We start from the raw sequence: 12201 nt of genomic DNA on the forward strand, positions 1-12201 counted from the left end.
CACGAATGTGAATACAGTTTGTGCTCGTAAAAATGTGTTCACCTCCTCGGGGAACTAAACCACATTGACCCACACACAAGAACAAACAGAGATATACACCGAGAGTGACAGAGGCCTAAGAAGAGGCAAATGACAGGATGAAATCATGTCACCAAATTGGCTCTTTTTTTTCCATTTCCGACTGGAGATTTGCAGAAGGCTGACAATGAATGGACACAAGAGACCACGGATGCGTTTGGATCACTTTTCCTCGATTCAAACGACAATTAGCTCTGTCTGTGTGCAGTTAAAGTCAGAAATAACAGGAAACATAGTCAGCAGGATTCGAACCTGCGCGGGGTAACCCCAATAGATTTCCAATCCATTGCCTTAACCACTCGGCCACGACTACAGAAATTGCTCCTATAATACTATTAGTTGTATGAAATCATAAAAGTTCCAGCAGAGAAAGCGGTCTTTCTGCCCATCTTGTCATGGCCATTACCTGGCCTTTTCCCCAGAACCCTGCAATTTATCCTGTCTCTCCTCGTTCTTCCCACCAATCTGGGAATGAAAGAGTGAGAATGATCTAACCTGGCCAATTACCGCCCCATCAGTCTACTCTCCATCATCAGTAAAGTAATGGAAGGTGTCATCAACAGTGCTATCAAGCGGCACTGAATTAGCAACAACCTGCTCACTGATGTCCATTTTGGGTTCCGCAAGGGCCACTCAGCTCCTGACCTCAATACAGCCTTGGTTCAAACATAGACAAAAGAGCTGAACTCCAAAGATGTGATGAGAGTGACTGTCTTTGACATCAAGGCAGCATTTGATCGAGTGTGGCATCAATGAACCCTAGCAAAACTGGAGTCAATGGGAATCAGAGGAAAACTCCCCGCTTGTTGGAGTCATACCTGGCACAAAGGGAGATGGTTGTGGTTGTTGGAGGTCAGCCATCTTAGCTCATGGACATCACTGCAGGAGTTCCTCAGGGTAGTGTTCTAGGCCCAACCATCTTCAGCTGCTTCACCAATGACCTTCCTTCCATCATAAGATCAGAAGTGGGGATGTTCACTGATGATTGCGCAATGTTCAGCGCCATACCCGACTCTTCAGATACTGAAGCAGTTCATGTCCAAATGCAGCAAGGCCTGGATAATATCCAGGCTTGGGCTGACAAGTAGCAAGTAACATTCACACCACACAATTGTCAGGTAATGACCATCTCCAACACGAGAGAATCTAACAATCGCCCCCTGATGTTCAATGGCATTACCATCACAAATCCCTCACTATCAACACCCTTGGGGTTAACATTGACCAGGAACTGAACTGGACTAGCCGTACAAACACTGTGGCTCCAAGAGCAGGTCAGAGGCTAGGAGTCGTGCAACGAGTAAGTCTCCTCCTGACTCCCCAAAACCTGTCCACCATCTACAAGGCACAAGTTTGAAGTGTGATGGAATGCTCCCTACTTGCCTGGGTGAGTGCAGCTCCCGCAACACTGAAGAAAATGGACACCATCCAGGGCAAAACAGTCTGCTTGACTGGCGCTACATCCACATTCACTCTCTTCACCACCGACGCGCAGTAGAAGCAGTGTGTACCATCTACAAGGTGCACTGCAGGAATTCACCAAGGCTCCTTAGACAACAGCGTCCAAACCCACGACCATTCCCAGCTAGAAGGACAAGGGCAGCAGATAGATAGGAACACCAGCACCTGGAAGTTCCCCTCCAAGTCACTGACCATCCTGACCAGGAAATATATCGCCGTTCCTTCACTGTCACTGGGCCAAAATCCTGGAACTTTCTTCCTAACAGCACTGTGGGTGTACCTACACCACATGGACTGCAGCAGTTCAAGAAGGCAGATCACCTTCCCAAGGGCAATTTCGGATGGGCAATAAATGTTGGCCCAGACAGATAAGCCCACATCCCATGAATGAATTTTAAAAATCATTCATGTTAGCCTGCAAATTATATTGCCTTGTTCTTCTGGCCAAAGTAAAGCTCTGCAAACGTCAGGGCCTGGAGTAAGTCTGACGTATTTGCTCAGGTGAGGAACCAGCTGAAGCTTTCAGTATTGGCTTTCTTAACTCCGAGTTTCCAAATGGGAATTGAACAATGGCTTGAAAGTGAAAAAGAAACAGGGTTAAGGAGAAAGAGAAGGAAATTGTCGTTAATTATAAAGCTTTTTGTACAAAACTGACATGGACACGATGGGTGTAAGGTCCTCTTACTGAGCTGTGCCATTTGATGATGACATTGTTGATCAGTCTGTCTCCAGCATTCCTAATGAGAACAGCCGAATTCCATTTCTTCAAAACAAAGACCCAAAGTGCTGCTGCATGACGTCACCGTTTAACATTCCAGACAGCTCCATTGGGATCTTTACAGCGCAGGGTTTATAGAGGCGAGTGGGGTCATATTCACTTCCCATATGATGGAGCTGCGGTTTGAAACCTGGCAAGAACATTATCCATGCTTGTTTATTTCAGTGTGAGCGAAAGTTCGATAATTAACGTTTGTTGTAAATATGAACACAAGGGTTGGAATCCTGCTGACTAAAGTTTTCACCATTTTAGATTTTAACAAAATTAATTATCAGCTAATTAGAAGGAAACCCATCCAAATATGTCGGTACTTTCTGATTTCCATTCATTTGTCAACATTCAGGAAATTTGCTTTCGGAAATGGAACAAACACTGAGCCAAGTCGGTGACTTCCTTGCTTTCTGGGTGTGTGTCTCTCCTTAAGCCTCTGTCACTCTCGGTGTTTTTCTCTCTGTGTTGGTTCCTCTGTGATTGTCAATGTGGCTCAGATCCCTGAGGGGGTGAAAAAGTTTTTAACGTCGCAAACTTTATTCACATGAGTTGTGTGGAATGCATGTTACAATGTCACAGAGGAAAGCATCAGCGTGAAAGATAAAACTGGAGACTGATCCTTTCTACAGCTTATATTGAAAAGCGCCTTTAACCTAATGAAACGTCACAAGGCGTTCCCCAGGATCATTATATAACAAAGTGTGACACCGAGCCACATATTCGGTCAGATGTCTAAAAGCTCGGTCAAAGGGGGAGGCTTTAAGAACTGTCTTAAAGGAGGAAAGTACCGATTTCATATTCCAGCCATCAGCATTGGTGAAGAAGTCACTTGTGTTCAACCCAAACAGACCAATTGGTCAGAGAAAGTTGTCTCTGGGGAAAGAGATCGGGAATGAAAAAGAAAATCTCATAAGTTGCCTCCATAATGCAAATGTCAAGCCTTGTTGGTAGTTTCCCTGATGTCCACTGACTGGGAATCGGCGCTTCCATTGGACCAACAGCGAATAGGGTGGAGGGTTTTGGAAATTGAAAGTTACACATGAGCAGCTTGTGGGGCTATTTCACCTCACTGTCAATTTCATGTTCCAGATCACAGAAACCGTTGTTTTCATTGGCTGAAGAAGTCGTTTTTCTTGAACCTAAACAGGCAGTTTTGTGGTGAAAGAGATCTGAACTGAAAAACAATAGGCAAAAGCAGCGTAGATAAGCCAAATCGAAAATTATTGGTGCAGCTTCCCTGGTGATCTCATGGTTAGCATGCGGCGCTCTCAGCGCTGCGGCCCGCATTTGATTCCCAGACAGGGAATGTCAATTTGTTGGAACGAGTGTTCGTTATTCATTAATTGGAAACGTTTAAAAGCTCCACCAAAATCAGAGAAGTGAGAGTTTAAGTTTCGCCTCAGAGCTGGAAAACATCACACTTGGTTCAAGTGGAATGAGGGAAAGAAGGAAGAGGAAAAGTTGCAAAGTACTGACTATAGAAATGTTGGTGTGAGGCAAAGTATGGGTGGGAGAAGTACGAATTTTGCTGCCTACTGTTTTCACCGGCACAAATATCACTCTTGATGGATCAAACAATCACTACTGCTCTTTGAAAGCAGCACGCCCGGCCGAATGGCCTCTTTCTATGCTGTAACTTTCTATAATTTTATAGCAATAGCACGGGTCGTTCTGCCATTTTATGACCCACTCGAGCGAGATGCGCTTTCTTACCTTGTATTCGGCTGTTTTGAAACACGGAACAAATTCAGCGAGTTTTCTTGTCAGTTCCAGCACGAGATTTGTCACGAGACTAACTGAGCAACACATTAATGGTGCCAATCCTTCACTGGAGCTCACCACATCCAAAGAGCACTGTTACCATCAGCCTGTTATGTACCTTCTTGCAGTGCATCTGCTGAACAATATAAGCTGATCACAGCTCTGCTTTCTTCACATTGAAACCCAGTGTGAAAATCAATCAAAAAGCTGAACTGGGAGGAGAGTGACTGTGGATAATTGGCACTGGGCACATTCCTGTAATCAATATCTGGGAGAATCAGGAAGATGAGATCCAGGTGTCTCTTTACCCACGAGTTTTACCCATTCCCACGAATTGTCCGTGTCTGCATCAAGCAGCTAATTGACCTGGGAGCTGAATGGGCAGAGGGAGCTGGGGGCAAGACAGAAGCAGAAAGAGATGCGACATGAAAGTACTTTGAATTTGATGTGTGTCAGTTGCTTTCAGTGATGAATGTCTGCCATGTAAGTTTCACAGGAGCCGCAGTGATCAGTTGGTGTTTTATTTAAGCAGCAAGATTTCAAATTAAAAAGATAAAAGCAAATTACTGTGAATGATGGAAATCTGAAACAAAAGCAGCATATGCTAGAAAAACTGAGCAGCTGGAGCGAGGGTCAATGTTTCCAGACAGTACGACTTTTATTCAGATTTTTAAAGTATTACAGCGCCCAGTGTGGGGCTCGAACCCATGACCCAGAGATTAACATTCTCATGCTCTGCCGACTAAGTCAGTCAGGAACATGAAAACATGTTTTGTATCCCAAAATACATGGTTAAACTTGTTGCTTTCTACCTGATACCTCAGCTTGACCGGAATTTTAAAGTGTGGAACGTAATTGGCCTACAAATGCCCCAAAGTTGTAATGCATTCCCCTCAATCATCAATCACATCATTCACTTCTTCTGCTTCTTAGCTGCACCTCCTTCCAAATACTGTGATCCATTTTCCTCAGGATTTTCTCCTGGATTTAATATTTAGCTACTTCGGGTCCTCATTTTGAAATCAGAATCGCTTCAATATCCAACACAATTTGAATTGCAAACCTGACGGGCAAACAGTGGAAAACAAGTCACTCGGTAACACAAATCCCATGGTGCTCATTTGCAGATTCACAACAGTCAGATTTTCAATAAAATGAAGGAATTTTACAGTGAAAAGTTTAGAAAGTTGGTGTGACTTTTATTTGTGACTCACTCACTCGAGAATTCTGTGAATGCTGCTCGGAGGTTTATTGACCGAGATATTATCTACTTGTGTTTTACCTGAGCCTGTGCTCGGTGTATTGGGAGGTTTGGCCCTGGTTGGAGTATCCCGCATCCCAGGGATGGGCAGTAACCCGCTGATTGAAGCTGCAGTCGCCGCTTTCTGCTGGCAGCGGGTGATTGGAGAGTGCGGGGCCGGAATATTGCTGCTTTTCTGCTTTTCCCTGTCTCACTCACTGTGGAGTTGAGGAAGAGAGAACAATTGAGGGGTTCGTTCGATTCCAATAATTTCATGAATTTCTGATGGGTTAGACGAAGGTACATAGTGGGTCCAAATCTTTTCTCATTGTATTTGACAGAGAACGTAATTTTAAAAAGAAGCTGTTTTTGTGGGAGCTCACTGGACAACAAAAGACCTGCCACCGTTTGGGGATATCTTGCAGCCCAAGTACCCAATGACAACCTGGAACTGTGTGACAATGAATGGTGATGAGGGGAAAAAACAGTAAAAATCTTCACCCCCTGGGTGGTCTTGAATGACCAACCTTTCAGTTAACAGGCAAACACGCTGACCAGTTGCGCCACAAACACTTACACAAACCGAACTGACGAGGTATCCAAACCAGGGTGTCAGTGAGTCTAATCTTCAGATTGCCACTACCCAGATGGCTATCGCGCTCTATCAGTTTTACTCTTCCAAAATAAAGGGTGGGACATTCATTCCAGATACACGGAAACAGTCTGATCCCACCCACTGCAGACACATCCATGTCACCGGGAACCAGCTCTCCTACAACCGGTGCCATCTCCCTTCGAGCCTTTCATTGTCTTGTCTGAAACCAAGTATTCTGATTGTCCCGAAGCCGATATTAGTTTTGAATTCCTGATGTGCAGTAACGAGAATCCTTTCAATGTCTCAAATCAGTTAATTTCACTGATAACATTAGAGTCACTGTTCCAGCGTCTTAAAGAAGGGAAAGGTGCCTTCACTTTCTCTGGTCAGTCGGGCAGTTCACCCTTCATTCGCATTGGATTCCATTCCTCAAAGGGGATTTTCACTTCCTTCTTGAGTTCCCTTACTATATCTGGCAGCATCTTTGGTTTGAGAGGCATGATTAACATTTCAGATGCAGTACAATTCTGATGAAAGGTTACAGACCTGAAATGAAAACCGTGTCTCTCTCTCCACAGTCACTACCAGATCTGCTGAGAATTCCAGAATTTTCTGTTTTTATTTCAGATAACCAGCATCTGCAGTACTTAATCTGATCAGTGAAACATATAAGATCTTCGGGGTACTTGACAGGGCTGATTTGGAGAGGATGTTACCTCTTGTGAGATGATCTAGAACTCGGAATCGCTGTTTAAAAACAAGGGGTCACCCATTTAAAATGGAGATGAGGCGATTTTTTTTCTCTCAGAGGGTCGTGAAACTTTGGAACTCTGTTCCTGAAAAGGCTGTGGAAGCAAAGTTTTTGAATATTTTTAAGGCAGAAGTCGATATATCCTTGGAAGCAAGGGCGTGATAGGTTAACAGTGATAGGTGGGATACAGATTTCAGGTGACTATCAGGTCAGCCATGATCTTATTAAACGGCGGAGCGGGCTTGAGGGGCCGAATGGCCTACTCCTCCTCCTTTTTCTTATGTAGTGCTAAGAATATGGAACCCATTACCAGTCGATTTCGAGATCCATTACTGAGCTGAAAATGTGTAGGTAAACTCACACTGTAAACAGATTGTTCACCAGTTAAAATTGGAAAGGGATTCACTCTCATCCCATTTACTGACACAGCAACACAGTCTTGCTGGTGGGAGACCATTCAGATACTTCATTTGTGCAAAGGGCTTTATTCAGTTTGCCCAAATGTTAACACTCCAACTTTAAAAGTTCAAAAAATTTGATCCACAATCAGAGCAGAGATGCTGGCAAGACACGGTTTAAATGTTCCATCCATCGGGGGAAATGTTACTAGCTCACCCCATCTGCTGAGACTACACTGAGTTCAGATCTAACTGTCGGGGTTTGTTCTGCATCCAGGCGAGAATTGCGGTGGATCCCGGAGCAATTTGGCCGCTGTATCATTGATTCAACAATTTTGTGTCTTTCCCCTATGGCACTCATCGTATTCTGATTACAGGACAGAGGTTTCTGTTCTACAACGTGATCTTTCAATGGCGGAGCGGCCCCCAGCATTCCCTGCGGTGCAGAATAGGCCCTATCTTCACAACAGCAACGCGATACGCATGCGCGGTGTTGATAGTGGTGGGGCATGCGCATTGCGGTCGGATCCATGAGCATGCGCAGTGCTAGTCTGTGACTGAAGCTGCTCAGAGCGGTTGAGAGAATGTCGAGTGGGGCAAACTAACAGAGTTAGTGGGTGTGTGAGGAGGAATGGAGCCAGCGGAGTGGGAAGAGAGGCTTCATAAAGACACAGTGCAGTCCGCTGACCCCAAATAACAAGGTACCGATCTTGTGTTTGCAGAGAACGGGCCGAAAAATTCTGGATTTCTCCCTTCGCCAGGCCCGGGATAACGGCCGCCATCTTTATAGGGGTCCATGTGCAGCAGGGCGCATGCGCGGTCATCCAGGTCCAGGTAGTAGGAGGAGAGAATATTGTGCATTTCTACCCTGGACTGATAGGGATAGATTTTGGAAACTCCTTTTGCAGGGCGTTAGAAGGGGAGGATTTACACACAGCAAACTCAAACCAAGAGAAACGTTTGTTCTTTCTGAATTTCAATCCTGGATTGACCGTGATCGATTTTTTGAATTCCATTTACAGGATGTTAGAAGAGGAGGAACTCAAGGGATACTTGAGGGAGATGAGAAACTGAAACCAAAAATCTGAAAGTCTCTTGATTCACCAGGACCTGAATAGCACCAGCCTTTGAATGTAAGCATTGAGGTCATTTTCAGTTACTGGGTAAAAAATCTCTTCCTCACATTGTGGATCTTACCTAAAATCTTAAATCTCTGTCCCTTAATCCTTTCATAATCAGTTAATGGGAACAGCTTTAATTTAACTACCTTTCATAAGCCTGTACACCTCTATCAAATCTCCCCTCAAGCTCCTTTACTCCAAGGAGAACAACCTTAGTTTCTTGAATTTAATCTTACAATTGAAATCCCTCATCCCTCGACCTATTCTGATAAATCTCCTCTGCTCCCTCTCAAGGACCCTCACATCCTTCATAATGTGTGGTGATCACTGGTTTGCATAGACCCAGATGTTCTGTGTCTGTGACATCATCACACATCGACAATTACACTGTGACATCATCACACATCAACAATTACACGGTGACATCACCCCGCTCCCCGGGTATTTCCTCAACTGGGAGCTTCTGTTGAAGGGTCATGAGGACTCGAAACGTCAACTGTGCTCTACTCCGCCGGTGCTGCCAGACCTGCTGTTCTTAGTCTTTCAGGCGATCTTATCAGAGGGTCAAACTGGGTTTTTGTCAAAATATCTTTACTTTACTCCCACTGCATTGGTCTGCAGTAGTGGCCAGACTATCAAATACATCCACAAAACAGTTCATAAACAACGATACAAATATCTCCAGAAGCTATCAAGTTAAGAGCCTCCACTATACTTTCGATTCACAAGAACGGACAGTGATACCAGGCTGATATATTCCATTCAACTACACCAAAGGTGAAGGAAAATAGGAAGTATGGGAAATTGTGAAGAGGACTGTGAGTGACTCAGTGTGAACACACAGGTTAGTAAATGGGGCAGGTAGATGTCAGATTGAATTCAACACAGCCGAATATGAACATTTCGTAAGTTACAGTAAAATAAAATATACACCATACAATGAGTACAGCAGCAGGACTGGGACATCCTGTCTCCAAACACATCCCACCCTGTTCACTCTGAGAATCCCAGGGTGGAGAACTGGGGCATCCTATCTCCAAACACATCCCATCCTGTTCACACTGAGAATCCTAGGGTGGAGAATTGGGACATCCTATCTCCAAACACATCCCATCCTGTTCACACTGAGAATCCCAGGGTGGAGAATTGGGACATCCTGTCTCCAAACACATCCCACCCTGTTCACACTGAAAATCACAGTATTTGGGAGGTGACAGCATGTTGAAACAGTGTGGCAAGGAGAGGGAAGTTGGAGGTGGGGCAGTAATTTGCAAGGATGGTGGGGTCAAAGGTTTGTTTTTTGGTGGGGTGGAGTGGTGAGAATGACAGATTTTAAGGAGAGAGGGAGAGTACCTGAGAGAAAGAACTGTTAACAATCTCAGCGAACATGGGGAAGTTGGGTGATCAGCAGATTAGTGAGAATAGGGTCAATGGAGCAGGAGGTGGGTCTCATGGACAAGATGAACACTGAGAGGGCAGGAGGAGAGATGGGAGAGAAACTAAAGGAAGATGTGGGTTCAGGGCTTGGACAGTTTAGAGACTTTAGAGGAACTTTAGAGACAGTTTGTCCCGTTGGGTTAGTGGAAGGGAGTGAAGCAGCAGAGGCAGCTGATCGGATTGTCTCAATGTCAGTGACAAAGAAGCTCCATAAGCCCCTTACACTTGCTGTTGGAGATGAGGATGGAGGAGAGAGGGGAGTGGGGGAGAACTTCAAAAGGAACTAACTTGTTTTGGAGATAATACAAAGATTCGACAAACTGTGTGTTGAGCACAAAGCTGATTCATTTGACTTTTATCCAAAATATGAACCCCTATAACTGGACTGGAGTTTATTAACATCAGCAGAAACAGGCCCGAATGAATATGGCTCAGTCCTGGATGTGATTAACAGCAAAATACAATCACTGTAGTTACTTGTGAACTCGCTGGTGTCTGAGTAGGGCAGATGACTGAGTGAATCCTTTCCCACACTTGGAGCAGGTGAATGGTCTCTCCCCAGTGTGAACACACTCATGTCTCAGAAGATTGGATGATTGAGTAAATCCCTTTCCCCACTCAGAGCAGGTGAACGGCCTCTCCCCAGTGTGACTGCGCCGGTGTACAGTGAGTTCAGATGATGATTTGAACCCAATCCCATAGTGAGAGCACCTGAATGGTCTCTCGTCAGTGTGAATCTGTTGATGGCGAATCAGGTTCCCAGAACTTATAAAGCCCTTCCCGCAGTCTGGTATCTCCTCAGTGTGAACTCGTTGGTGTATCAGCAGGTGGGTTGAATCAGTAAATCCCTTCCCACACTCGGAGCAGATGAACAGCCTGTCCCCAGTGTGACTGTGCTGATGAGCTTCCAGCTCACACAGGAAACGGAATCCCTTCCCACACTCTCCACATTTGCACGGTTTCTCCCCAGTGTGACTCTGCTTGTGTCTTGAAAGGCCAGATGATTGACTGAAGCCTCGTCCACACACACAACACATACGGTTTCTCCCCGCTGTGAATGGTGCTTTTTCCTTTCATGTTCAAAATCCAATGATATTCAGGTTACAATAAATTGGGTGACTCCGTCAGATCCTGATGTGATGTTTGGTTTCAGTTTCCCGGCTGCAAATCCTCCCCTTCTAATGCCCTGTGAAATTGAGTTAAAACAGAAAAAATGGAGTGTGAGAGAACCCACAAAAACACAAAGGCAGGTTGTGAAATTGAGCTGAATGAATCTGGGAATTTGTGGGGCCGGCACTAGGAAAAAGTGACCATGAAAACTGCTGGATTGTCATAAAAACCCAACTGGTTCACTCGTGTCCTTCAGGGAAGGGCTTGAGAGAATAATGGTCAAATAATATGGAATTAATACAGGAATCTTTTGTTAAAGGTTACTTTGGGTAAACTCACAGTGAAACATAATTTAACAGAGGTCAAAACTAGTTCACAAAAGTAGCGAGGTTAAATCCCCTCACAACAAAGGTGAGTTTACTGATGAGAAATACACACACCTAAAAAAAATGGGATTTCATGGTTCTTGCTATGACACTAACAGACAAACTACAATACTGGCTCTGATAATTAAAACCCCAAAACAGAGAAATGAAATACTCAGCCCCAATTTTCATTATCTCAATACCTTGACTCAGCAACATTGACCAACAAGACTTTTACGGGAAGTCCAGTTTTCAGGAATTATTTCAAAATAACATTTCCTAGAAATTGAATGGGCACCCTCATTATAATAGGAGGTCCTTTCACCAAATATAGAATACTAATTAGAGGTGGTCTGTTAGTGATCAAATGGGCATCTTCTACCATTAACTATACAATCCCAAAATTCATTATAAATATCTCAACCCAAACTTGAATCTTTCGATTTGTCAGGGGGATTCATCAGGTTCTCATCGATTGACTTCAGAACTGTTCTGAATGGAGTGAATCTCACATTCTGGAGGTTAAGGAAATATTACTTTCATATTTGATGGATATCCTTACTGACTGTAGAATTCTTATATCTTTAACAAGGAAAGTTTAAACTTTGGATCCTCATATAGAGATCAGAATGAGTTATCTTTTTGGGATTTATTTAGCTTTGCAAATTATACTCTTTATATACTCATAAGATTGCACATTTTCTTATAATAACAGCCGTTTCATCACTGACCTTCCTTCCATCATAAGGTCAAATGTGGGGATGTTGGCTGATGATTGCACAATGTTCAGCACCATTCGTAACTCCTCAGATACTGAAGCAGCCCATGTCCAAATGCAGCAAGACCTGGGCAATATCCAGGCTTGGGCTGACAAGTGGAAAGTTACATTTGCACCACACAAATGTCAGGCAATGAGCATCTCCAACGAGAGAATCCAACCATCACCCCTTGACATTTAATGGCATTACCATCACTGAATCCCCGACTATCAACATCCTGGGGGTTACCGTTGACCAGAAACTGAACTGAACTAGCCATATAAATACTGTGGCTACAAGAGCAGATCAGAGGTTAGGAATCATACGATAAGCAACTCACCTCCTGACTCCCCAAAG

At 44.2% G+C, this 12201-nt stretch overlaps 1 protein-coding gene, 1 long non-coding RNA gene and 1 other non-coding gene across 3 annotated transcripts in view; 1 reads left to right on the forward strand and 2 right to left on the reverse strand.

Moving 5' to 3' along the window:
• Nucleotides 1–12201, reverse strand: part of LOC144698256 (uncharacterized) — a 117243-nt gene that overhangs the window by 46104 nt on the left and 58938 nt on the right. The window lies entirely within an intron of this gene.
• The window catches only part of LOC144698516 (uncharacterized), a 59097-nt gene that overhangs the window by 36720 nt on the left and 10176 nt on the right, over nucleotides 1–12201 (forward strand). The window lies entirely within an intron of this gene.
• Nucleotides 310–391, reverse strand: trnas-gga (transfer RNA serine (anticodon GGA)). The gene has a single exon. It is a non-coding gene; the product is annotated as a tRNA-Ser (tRNA).

This window comes from Cetorhinus maximus, chromosome 23 (assembly GCF_964194155.1).
Source record: "Cetorhinus maximus chromosome 23, sCetMax3.hap1.1, whole genome shotgun sequence".
NCBI classification, from domain to species: Eukaryota; Metazoa; Chordata; class Chondrichthyes; order Lamniformes; family Cetorhinidae; genus Cetorhinus; species Cetorhinus maximus.